Here is a 12,111-nt window from a genome sequence, read left to right on the forward strand (position 1 = left end):
TATTCTTTTGTATCGTGTTTTAAAAATTCAGCTTTTTAACTTGATGCAGAGAACTGAAAAATGAAATTGACTGGAATATTGGAATTGAAATTATTGTTAACTTTGATTATTGATACCATGTTAACTTTGATTATTTCATATACTTTCCATGATCAAATAAGTATATATATATATATATATATATATATATATATATATATATATATATATATATATATATATATATATATATATATATATATATATAGGGGCAGGATCAATGGGGAAGTAACCAATCGGGGGGAAGCGGGGGGAAGCAAATTTTTTTTTTTCATTTTTTTGGGATTTTTTTTTCGGCATCAAGATCACACGAAAATATGAACAATTAGAAGAGACACTTCGTGATGAATGTTATTATTTAGGCGGGAAAACGATCGACAAAAATAACATTCAAGATAATATTGTTCGTGAAGAATATGAACGTTTTTTTTCCATGTTTTGTGAAGTAAAATTTAGCCCGATTTAGAGTTTAGGGTTTAGGGTTTGGTGTTTTGAGTTTATTCCATAAACCCAAAACACCAAACCCTAAACCCTAAACTCTAAACCGTTCGTGTTAAAAACTCAATCTAAATCCTAAATCTAAACCCTAAATCTAAAGGGAGGTGATCCGTACACCACCTTATATATATATATATATTTTACAAAATGATAAAATATAATATTAACTTAGTCATAATATGTTTGAAATATTTATCTAATAATATAATATTTAGTTTTTCAAAACTAATTATATTTCAAAGATCATTATATATAATCGTTTAAATAATAGAATCTACTATGTCGTATCACGTTTACGTTTTTAAAACACTATATATATATATATATATATATATATATATATATATATATATATATATATATATATATATATATATATATATATATATATATAGTGTTTGGGTGTACAAGTCATGTCCCACATAGTAAAATGAGTAAATCAAATATATATATATATATATATATATATATATATATATATATATATATATATATATATATATATATATATATATATATATATATATATATAAAGTTTATAAGAACCTCCTTCTATCCCCAATTAGTAGGATGAAAGAAAGGGCTAACGATCCTACAGTTAGTAGTGTAAGTCGTTATTTGTTTTTTATATTGTTGTATTTACTTGCTTCTTACTATTTTATTATCTAAATTTAATTTATTAAATTACTATATCTTTAGAAATACATTTGTGCATCAAAAGCACAAATAAATTCATATTATACAATTTTAGTTTTTTTTTTTCCTGAATATCTAAATTCGAAATTATACCGAGCACATGTTTAATCTTCAACGGACACTATTATCACAAAATATCGTTAGAGTTTGATGCAGTATCTTCACTTAAAAATATGTTATAACTTTTTTTTTTTTTTTAAGCAAACACTTATATATAGAAAAAAAACTCCAGCAAATTGCTATAGAGAAGAATTACCCATACAATCTAATATTTTTTTAATTTCACTTTTTCTCCTTTTTTTTCAATATTCATTTTGATATATTTACAAATAAATTGTCAGAAAAAGTATTTATTTTTAATTATACGCCATACAACATTTTTTTTATAACTATTATCTACCATACTAACTGTCATGACCAGTCTACTGTTCACAGGGATATAAACGTCCTTCTGCCCTTTTTTTAGTTACTTTCTTTTTCCTTTTACTTTTTAGGCTGCTAATTTTACATGTTAGAACTTTCTTGACGATTTAATAAGTTTTATGTTTACAGGTATTACTACAAAAATTTGGCAGCATGCGTGGTTGGTCTATAATAGTCTTTTTTGAGCAACCAGGGTTCGATCCCCCCATGGGTCATGATTTTTTAAGCCTAATTTGGTGAGGAACGTGATTTAGACCCACTCTTCCTGAAATCCATTTGGATTATAATTTTTTTTTTTTTTTTTTTCCATTTTCTTTACAATTTTTTTTCCTTTTCCTTTTTCTTTATAACCTTCTTTTCACTTCATTTTTCATTTCGTTATATTTTAAATTTTTAGTTAAACGACCGCTAACCGACCGGAACCACCTTTTCTTTACAACCTATTTTTTCCCTTTTCTTTACAAGCTTTTTTTCACTACATTTTTCATTTCATTATATTTTAAATGTCCGATTAAACGAGCGTTAACCGACCGAAACCACCGAACGTTAACCGATCGAAACCACTCTGCAGCGAAGCGCGGGTTTGTTTTCCTCGTTTTCAACATACGACATGACACATCGTAAGTCATAATATCATATATATTCATATTCATAATCCTTATAAAATGAGAAGTACATGCACCAATTGATGCTTTTCAGGAAAAAAAATATAAAAAAGAACGGCATTGATTTCTACACGTTAAGCGTTAATGGAAAACAACATGCAAGAGAATGATAACCTTAAAATAACAATGAGTAATATTGGTCATGAACCCCATAATTGATTTAGGGAGCTAGGCGTTCATCATATCTAGTGACAATATCAATAGAAAAGTTGGAACTTTATTTTATTATCTATATAATAAGTTACAGAAGATGATATTAAATTTTGCGGATATTATATTCGTGATCATCTTAGTGGCTTTGTAGACCTTGTGGATATAACGAACGACAAGTTATTTGAATCGGATCCCGTGAAAAAGTGTTTTTGTTTGATGTAATTCATACATTTTCTTTTAACTAGCTAAAGCATAAAGGACTTAGTCAGAGGCGGAGATATGATATGCATGTGGATACTTTGTCACCCCAACTATTCAAATATGTTTATTATAGTGTAGACAAAATTGCCCATTTCATCCCCGTGTTCTCCATCTTTTGCCCGTTTCATCTCTGTATTTTATTTTTTGCATTTTTCATCCTTAAAAGCATTTTAAAGGCCCAATTTCATCCCTCACCCTAATAAAGGTTAACTGAGTGCGTTAAAACTATTGACAGGGACTATCCATGCAATCTTTAACTAATTAAACTACAAAAATCATTCATTCTTAACAAATATCAAACCCTATTTTTTTATCCCAAAATCAAAATCACACCCTAACACCCATAATGAATCTACCATTAAAGCCCACAATCAATATCAAACCCTTCTTTCTTTCCTCTCCAAACCATTGTATCCTTCCAAATCTGAAAAAATACCATTGTATCCTTCCAAATCTGAAAAATATCATTGTCATCAAGTAACTCCAGCTACGAATTAGCACCAGACAGTTTGGGACTGGTTGTTTGAACTTTAAATTTGACTTGCCTACTGTGTGTATTTCTAAGTTAATTACTCGTATTTTTTCTTCGATGCTAATTTACTTAAATTGATTATTCTATGAAGGTATCATCTAACTATCATTTCTGATGATGTATTTCTAAGTTTGTTTGACTTCATTATAATTTAAAAATTGACCAAAGGAAGTTATTCACATAATACCATAGAAAAATATTGGCAACAATCTAAGTTTTTTTGAAGTGCTAGGAGGACATATGCTTTTCAAATATTAACTTTACGCAACTTTTAACCCATGGGGTTTGTTTACGTTTTATCCAAATTTTTGTAAAACACCAACACAACTTGACACGTTTATAAGTAAATGGGTTGAAATGACCACTCTCCTTGTGTATTTTCAAGTAAGAATCATAATTTTGTAAGTTGATAACAAGTAAGACTACCAGATGGAGTATACGTCTATTCAAATATGGGGTGGTCAACGGGGACTACAACTGCAAACTCAATTAAGAAGCAGACAGTGGAAAACAATCGTGTTACATGCACATTTTTGACTTGTTCCTTTTTCGTTTCTTACTGTATTTACTGTTAGGAATAGAAATTCCTAATAATAATCGATATAGATTTGTGATTGATCAAGGGAGTAATTGAGTAGTATGGGAGACTATACACAAGTCCCTTACAATGCTAAACTCATCACACACTTACATCTTAACTATTAGGATTTTCTAATCCTAACAATCTCCCCTAGATGTAAGTTGTGATGAATAGACTTCATCTTCTAAATGATCTTGAAAGTCTTTGTTCCTTTGAAGTTGATTGTGAATGAGCCTAACTATCTTCTTCTTCGGAAACTAAAACTTTCTTGATCATAAGACTTTGTTTGTCTTGAGACGAAGTGTCGAAACTCTAGAAGCTCCCCCTTCAAATTATATGGGCTCTCATCAATGTCTCGATCATTAGCTATTGGTTTGGTAGCTTGATCCTTAAACTCCCCATATGATGTGGAATCTTCTTCGAGTCTCTAACTCCCCCTCAAACAAACAATTCTTTCTTTAAAGTCCGAGTCTTGTACCGTACATGCACAAGAGTCATATTCAAAGCATCACTTGACTTGAATTAGTAAGATCCACTGAACTCGAGAAACTCCCCCCTCAAAGTATATGGGCTCGACATTCGATTCCTTATACCGCCGATTTTCACCGGGACACGGCTCTTTAGATCACATCACAGACTTCATCACATGACTTAGTGGTGGTACATCTTTAACAAGAGTACTTTCGATATAAGATTCCATAAACTCCCCCAAATGTGGAAATTTCTTTTCGTTCCTCCTTGCTTCCCTTTCAAATCTCGTGATACTTTACATCAATCATATGACATTCTCCCCCAAAATAATGTTTATATGAAAATGAAATAAATCATCATTTTTATGTGGTTGATGTATTTGGATTTGACATTATAGTGGCGAATATGTCAAGATTGGGTGACAATAACATTCGGTAAGAAGTACCGAATATATATGACAATGTACCGCAAAAGGTGTCGTCATCACCGAATCTGCTGTTGCATTGCAAATCCTTCTTGTTAAATCCTTTCCAAATAAGCTTCTTTTTCTAAACATGGACATAGATCAGAATAATTGGGCTTGTAACAGTTGATGAGCGTGCTTTTACTGGGCCTGTTGCTGAGTAAATAAAGTCACAAAAAAATATGCTGCAGACCAGATTCGAACTCACGACCAATTGTAAACCAACTAACAACCTGAACCATTGAACTGTTGTTTCTTTTCTGAAAAAATTAACCAGTTGGTCCTTTTAGTTCTGATTTACAGTAATCTCCTTCTTCTTTAAACCTGTACGAATTATCTTCTTCCTCATATCATATAAACACGAACCCTAGTTTCTCTAATATGAAAATCTCAACTGCACGTGTGAAGTTCGATCGTGTGTGATTCAACTTAAATCAGGCCTCAACCGTACCAATCATGTGAATGATGTTTTCGATCGTACGATTGATATGTCGATCGTATGAGTGAGATTCACAAACCCAAATTATTAATCAGTCACGCGTTTCACTTCTCATACGTGTAGATTAAAATCAAGATGTGTATCAAACGTACGCATTAATCCTGTAACTGATTTCTCCGGTGAGTAACAGAAATATCCGATGAATGTATGAGTTTTCCGGCGAATTTCCCGGCAAAAAACTTGCAAATCATGATTTCGATCGAAAACTGTAGTAAAATTGATTCACGGAGTGTTCTGCACATTCCAGGAACTAAGTATGATCGATAACAGTAACAACAACCCACTTTAACTCGATTAATTCTCAAATCACATAAAAACCGCCATAAACGAGTTCAAAACTTCGAATCGAGTTCTAGTACATTTCATGTAAGATCCAAATTATTATTGTACAGCAGTGTAAATATGGTACATAGATTGTGGGTATCATTGTGTAATTAAACATAGGTCGGAGTATGCCCAGACCCTTCTGCGCATCGCGCAAAGGAAGGGGTGCGCGCCGTGCACTGCTGCTGTTGACAGATTCCTGTTTTTATAATTTAAAGTTTAATGAAGGGCATTCTGGTCTTTTCACATGAGGACGAGTTTGGGGCTTTAGTGGCTAGTTGTATGGTGGTTGAAACACATTCAATATTACCACCAACCACATCATCTCTCCAATTAAAGGTTCTAGAGTGAGAAAATCATTTGAGAGAGAGAAAGCTCAAATCAAGGTGATTTCGGGTTAAAGCGCGTGTATTAAAGTTGTTCATCTATCCACTAGCTACGTTTTGATTGTGGTGGTATATCCTAACTGTGATTTCCTTACTTTGATTTATATAAGGGTTAGGGTTTGGGTAAATGGTGAACATAAAACCCATATTTGATGATTTTGGGTGTTCTTGGGTAAGATTGAGTCATGAAGACTCAATAGTAACTAACCTAGGGTTTCAAAGTGTTAATTGAGGATATTGAGTCTTAATTGGTTAGTTATTTACTAGCACACCTAGATATTAAATGAATGGGTGTTATTTGGGTATGTTGATGACCCAAATGGGTGTGTTGACTTTGAAATGGGTAAAATGAGTCTTGGGTGACCTAAGTTGTCTAATGAGTGTGAAAATGCGATAACCTTGTGTTAAAAGTGTTTTTAAGACCACATTCGAATTAATGTTAGGGGTTTGGCGTAATCCCGACCTAGCGTTAGAGTTAATGGTGCAAATGGGTCACATTTGCACTACGGGTCAAAATGACACTTGGATGGTGAGTGAGTTGGTCCACCAATTTGAATGTATGATTGATATATATGCATAATATAATAGGTACGTTATTTTGAAGGTCGCGAGCTTGGTTTATCATTTCACCGATGGCGTTAAGGTGAGTGGGATATTTATGCACGTATGCATATGGTATATTTATTTTGTATGCTATGGCATGACCCACGGAGCCGGAACTGCCATAGTGAGTGTGAATGTGCTATGATGTGAACTACGGAGCCGGTGGCATTATGGTACGTGTGTGTGATGTGAACTACGGAGCCGGTAACATCAAGTGTGAACTATGGAGCTGGTAGCACTATAAAATGGGGTGTGAACCACGGAGCCGGTAACATCGAAGTGTGAACCATGGAGCCGGTAGCACTATAAAAGAGTATGACTCAAATGCGTAGTGACGTGAACCAAGGAGCCGGCAGCGTCATAGTATTTCGTATGGTGTGAACCACGGAGCCGGTAGCACCATGACGTGTGTATGGTTAACCATATAGTTCGTGTATGCATTGTAGTGTAGCATATTATATTTTGGAGTATATGCTATTGTTTATGCTAGTTGCGGTATTGGAGGTTATTAGCTTTATACTTGGAGTTCGTATGCTAATATTATATTGCTAGCATGTATGTGGTATGTGAGTAGGCGGTTGCAAGTAGGTATATTATATATGAATGTGTATACTTATTGCACTCACTAAGCGTTAGCTTACCCTCTCGTTGTTTACCTTTTTAGGCTCCGGCGCGGACAAGGGCAAAGGTATCCGTTTGGATTAGTAGTGGCTCTCGAGGGTTTAGCTTTTGGAAGATCGACCAAGATTTGGGTAGTTTAACTGCCAAACACCATGCTCAAAGTGTCGTTTGGAATTTAAACTAATGTGGTCGAAACTTATATTTTGTACGAAACTCGTATTTCGGCATATGTGGGCCCGGTTTCGTAAAACTTATTTTATTATTAAAACGTGTTAGTTTTAACTATTATAATGTGATGTGAAAAGCGTTTTGTCTAAAAGTGTCGGGAAGCAGCAGATCTTTAAGCGAAAAATGGCAAAATCGGACGGAAGCTGAAAGGCGTTGTGCGCGCCGCGCACAACACGGATCGCGCGCCGCGCACCCCACTGTATATAAAAAAAAATTGTGTACTGTTTTCGGTTGGTTAACGGATTGGTTGTTACAAATGGTATCAGAGCATGGTCTAAGGGATTTATGCGACTTGAGATAGGTGCCTAGACTTAGACTTTATTGTGTATGCATTTTATGTGGGACTTGTAGGAGACGAGTCGAAACGGGATTGGCTAATGCCTAGGGTTATGTGAACTAACCTTGCACTAATTGTTTTGTGTTGTATTTGAAAACATCAAGCGAGATAGACATTGTACTAGCAAGTAAATACGATGTGCTCGCGTAACAATGACTAGCTACCATTGTTACGGGTTTAAATCGTGTCAAACAAGCGATGTACGAAGATTTTGGAGCAAGATGGGGCGGTGAGGTGTATACATGTATATGTCATGTCTTTTTGTTCGCCGTTTAACCTATTCCGTTTTGTAGAATGAAGATGAGAAACGGACATGATACCAATGAAGGAGGTACGAGCGAGGACGCCGAGTTCACGGCCAAGGTTAAGGCCATTTTGAAAAGGCATCACACGACCTTTCTAGAGGATGTTAGGAAGATGTTTCTAGATTCGATTGACGAGCAAGTAGTCAATCTAGTTAAGGAACAAGTGAAGGTTGTTCTTCACGAAAATAATGTTGGAAGGCGAGACTTCTACTATAAGAACTTCAAGGATTCTCAACCTCCCGCCTTTGAAGGTGAACGGGACCCACTTAAGAGTGCCCGTTGGATCTCCGATATGGAGGGGGCTTTCATTACTTGTGAATGCCCTCTCGATACGAAGACAAGGTACGGGTGTAGTATGTTGAGGGGCGATGCCAAGTTGTGGTGGGACGCAAAAATCCAACTCTATGGTGAAGAACAATGTATGGAATTCACGTGGGATGAATTCAAGGAGGAATTTTTCAAGGAGTATCGAACTTCGGTCGATCTTTTGAGGCTTAAGGACGAGTTATGTGCTCTAAGGCAAAGGTCGATGGATTTGAACACTCTCAAGTCCACTTTCTTATCAAAGACCCAATTTTGCCCGGAGTATGTCGGGAATGATCACATGTTAAAGGAAGACTTCTATCGAATCTTGAACGACAACTATCAAGAGAAGATTAGTATAAACGTGGTGAAAACTTTTGATGAGTTGTTTGACATGGCTAAAGGTTTTGAGTCGATCGTTTTGAGAAAGAGTGGCTTTACTTTTTGGCAAGAGGAAGTTTGACACTACTAGTCATTCCAACAAGAAAAGAAAGGGTGTGAGTGAGAGCGTTGGTAGTGTAAAAAAGGGTGCGTCCGGGGGTTATGGACCCAAATGTTATAACTGTAGACGACAAGGACACATGGCTCGTGATTGTACAAGTGCAACTTCAACACCAAAGCTCACTTGCTACAATTGTCAAAAGGAAGGGCACCGAAGGATGGAATGTCCCGAGTTGTGGGTTGATCAAGTTAAGAAGTTAGAGAAGGCGGCGAGTACGACTAGGGGACGAAACTATTTGATGACCAATGATGAGGCCAAGCAATCCAACGAAGTTGTCTCAGGTACTTTCATGGTTAACTCTAATCCGACGCGGATAATATTTGATAGCGGTGCTAATTTATCGTTTGTGTCACCAAGATTTGTGCCTAAGCTTAATAAGCCGCTAGCTAAGTTAAGTCATCCGGTAGAAGTTGAAATAGCGGATGGTAAGACGGTGCTAGGGGTTGAAGTGTATAATGATTGTAATGTTGTGTTTGGTTCTGAAACGTTTAAAATCAATCTTATCCTGATGACCTTGGGTGAGTTTGATATTGTAGTTGGTATGGATTGGCTCGATCGTTATAGAGCCAATATTTCATGTCATGAAAAGTCTATTCGTGTGAAGACCCCAAGTGGAGGAGAATTAATTATTCATGGCGAGAAACGTAGAAGACTTGTGCCATTATGAACTTATGCACGGGCACGTCGTTTCCTTAGTGGTGGTGGCATGGCTTTTCTTGCCCATGTGGTTGATACTCGTGAAGAGCCACCATTCATTCGTGAAATTCTGGTGGTTAATGAATTTGAAGACGTTTTTCCGGATGAATTACAGGGTGTTCCGACAGAAAGACAAGTTGAATTTCGCATCGAGTTGGTTCCGGGGGCTACTCCCATTGCTAAAACTCCTTATCATTTAGCACCAACAGAAATGCAAGAGTTGTTAAATCAAACCCAAGAGTTGCTTGAAAAGGGTTTTATTCGACCGAGTGCTTCGCCATGGAGCACTTCGATTTTATTCGTGAAGAAGAAGGATGGTAGTATGCGGATGTGCATCGATTATCGGGAGTTGAACAAAGTGACGATCAAGAATCGTTATCCATTGCCTCGGATTGACGATTTGTTTTACCAAATCCAATGACTTACGGTCCGGCTATCATCAAATGCGGGTCCGTGAGGAAGATATTGAGAAAACGGCTTTTCGAACGCGTTACGGGCATTTTGAGTTTGTAGTTATGCCTTTTGGTCTTACGAATGCACCGGCGACATTCATGGATCTTATGAACCGAGTGTGCCAACCTATGTTGGACAAGTCGGTGATAGTGTTCATTGACGACATACTTGTCTATTCGAAGAGTATGAAGGAACATGAACATCATTTGCGTGGGGTGTTAAAGACGTTGCGGAAGGAGAATTTGTATGCTAAATTCTTCAAATGTGAATTTTGGCTAAGGGAAGTTCAATTCCTTGGCCATATTGTGAACAAAGATGGTATTCAAGTAGATCCGGGGAAGATAGAGACGGTAAAGAGTTAGGGACAACCGACTACACCTACGAAAATTCGAAGTTTTCTCGGATTGGCCGGTTATTATCGTCGGTTTATCCAAGACTTTTCTAAGATCGCTTCTCCATTGACGAAGTTGACGAGGAAGAACGTGAGATTTAATTGGGAAAATGAGCAAGAAATTGCTTTTAAATTGTTAAAAGAGAACTTGTGTCAAGCTCCGGTGTTAGTGTTGCCGGAAGGTGTAGAAGACATGACGATTTTTTGTGATGCTTCTTTAAATGGGATCGAGTGTTATCTAATGAAACGAGGTAAGGTCATCGCTTATGCCTCTCGACAATTAAAGGAACACGAAAAGAGATGAAATGTCCCGTTCTTATTGATTAAAAACGTTCCATATTAATTGATTTCGTTGCGAGGTTTTGACCTCTATATGAGACGTTTTTCAAAGACGGCATTCATTTTTAAAACAAACCATAACCTTTATTTCATAAATAAAGGTTTAAAAAGCTTTACGTAGATTATCAAATAATGATAATCTAAAATATCCTGTTTACACACGACCATTACATAATGGTTTACAATACCAATATGTTACATCGAAATCAGTTTCTTGAATACAGTTTTTACACAATATCATACAAACATGGACTCCAAATCTTGTCCTTATTTTAGTATGCAACAGCGGAAGCTCTTAGTATTCACCTGAGAATAAACATGCTTTAAACATCAACAAAAATGTTGGTGAGTTATAGGTTTAACCTATATATATCAAATCGTAACAATAGACCACAAGATTTCATATTTCAATACACATCCCATACATAGAGATAAAAATCATTCATATGGTGAACACCTGGTAATCGACATTAACAAGATGCATATATAAGAATATCCCCATCATTCCGGGACACCCTTCGGATATGATATAAATTTCGAAGTACTAAAGCATCCGGTACTTTGGATGGGGTTTGTTAGGCCCAATAGATCTATCTTTAGGATTCGCGTCAATTAGGGTGTCTGTTCCCTAATTCTTAGATTACCAGACTTAATAAAAAGGGGCATATTCGATTTCGATAATTTAACCATAGAATGTAGTTTCACGTACTTGTGTCTATTTTGTAAATCATTTATAAAACCTGCATGTATTCTCATCCCAAAAATATTAGATTTTAAAAGTGGGACTATAACTCACTTTCACAGATTTTTACTTCGTCGGGAAGTAAGACTTGGCCACTGGTTGATTTACGAACCTCAAGTTCCTTGGATAAACCTATTGGAAATGAGAAAAATAGATCTAGCTTCAAAGGATCCTTGGATGGCTTGAAAGTTCTTGTATTAGAAAGATAACCTACTGTAAGTAACAAAGGTTTCTTGATCTTGGATGATTACTTGGAATGGATTTAGAAAACTTGGAAGTAAACTTGCAATCTTTGAAGTATTCTTGATTTTATGAAACTGAACTTTTGGAATTTATGAAGAACACTTAGAACTTGAAGATAGAACTTGAGTGAGATCAATTAGATGAAGAAAATTGAAGAATGAAAGTGTTTGTAGGTGTTTTTGGTCTTTGGTGTATGAATTAGATATAAAGGATATGTAATTTTGTTTTCATGTAAATAAGTCATGAATGATTACTCATATTTTTGTAATTTTATGAGATATTTTATGCTAGTTGCCAAATGATGGTTCCCACATGTGTTAGGTGACTCACATGGGCTGCTAAGAGCTGATCATTGGAG

Source organism: Rutidosis leptorrhynchoides, chromosome 6, assembly GCF_046630445.1.
Source record: "Rutidosis leptorrhynchoides isolate AG116_Rl617_1_P2 chromosome 6, CSIRO_AGI_Rlap_v1, whole genome shotgun sequence".
Classification (NCBI taxonomy): Eukaryota; Viridiplantae; Streptophyta; class Magnoliopsida; order Asterales; family Asteraceae; genus Rutidosis; species Rutidosis leptorrhynchoides.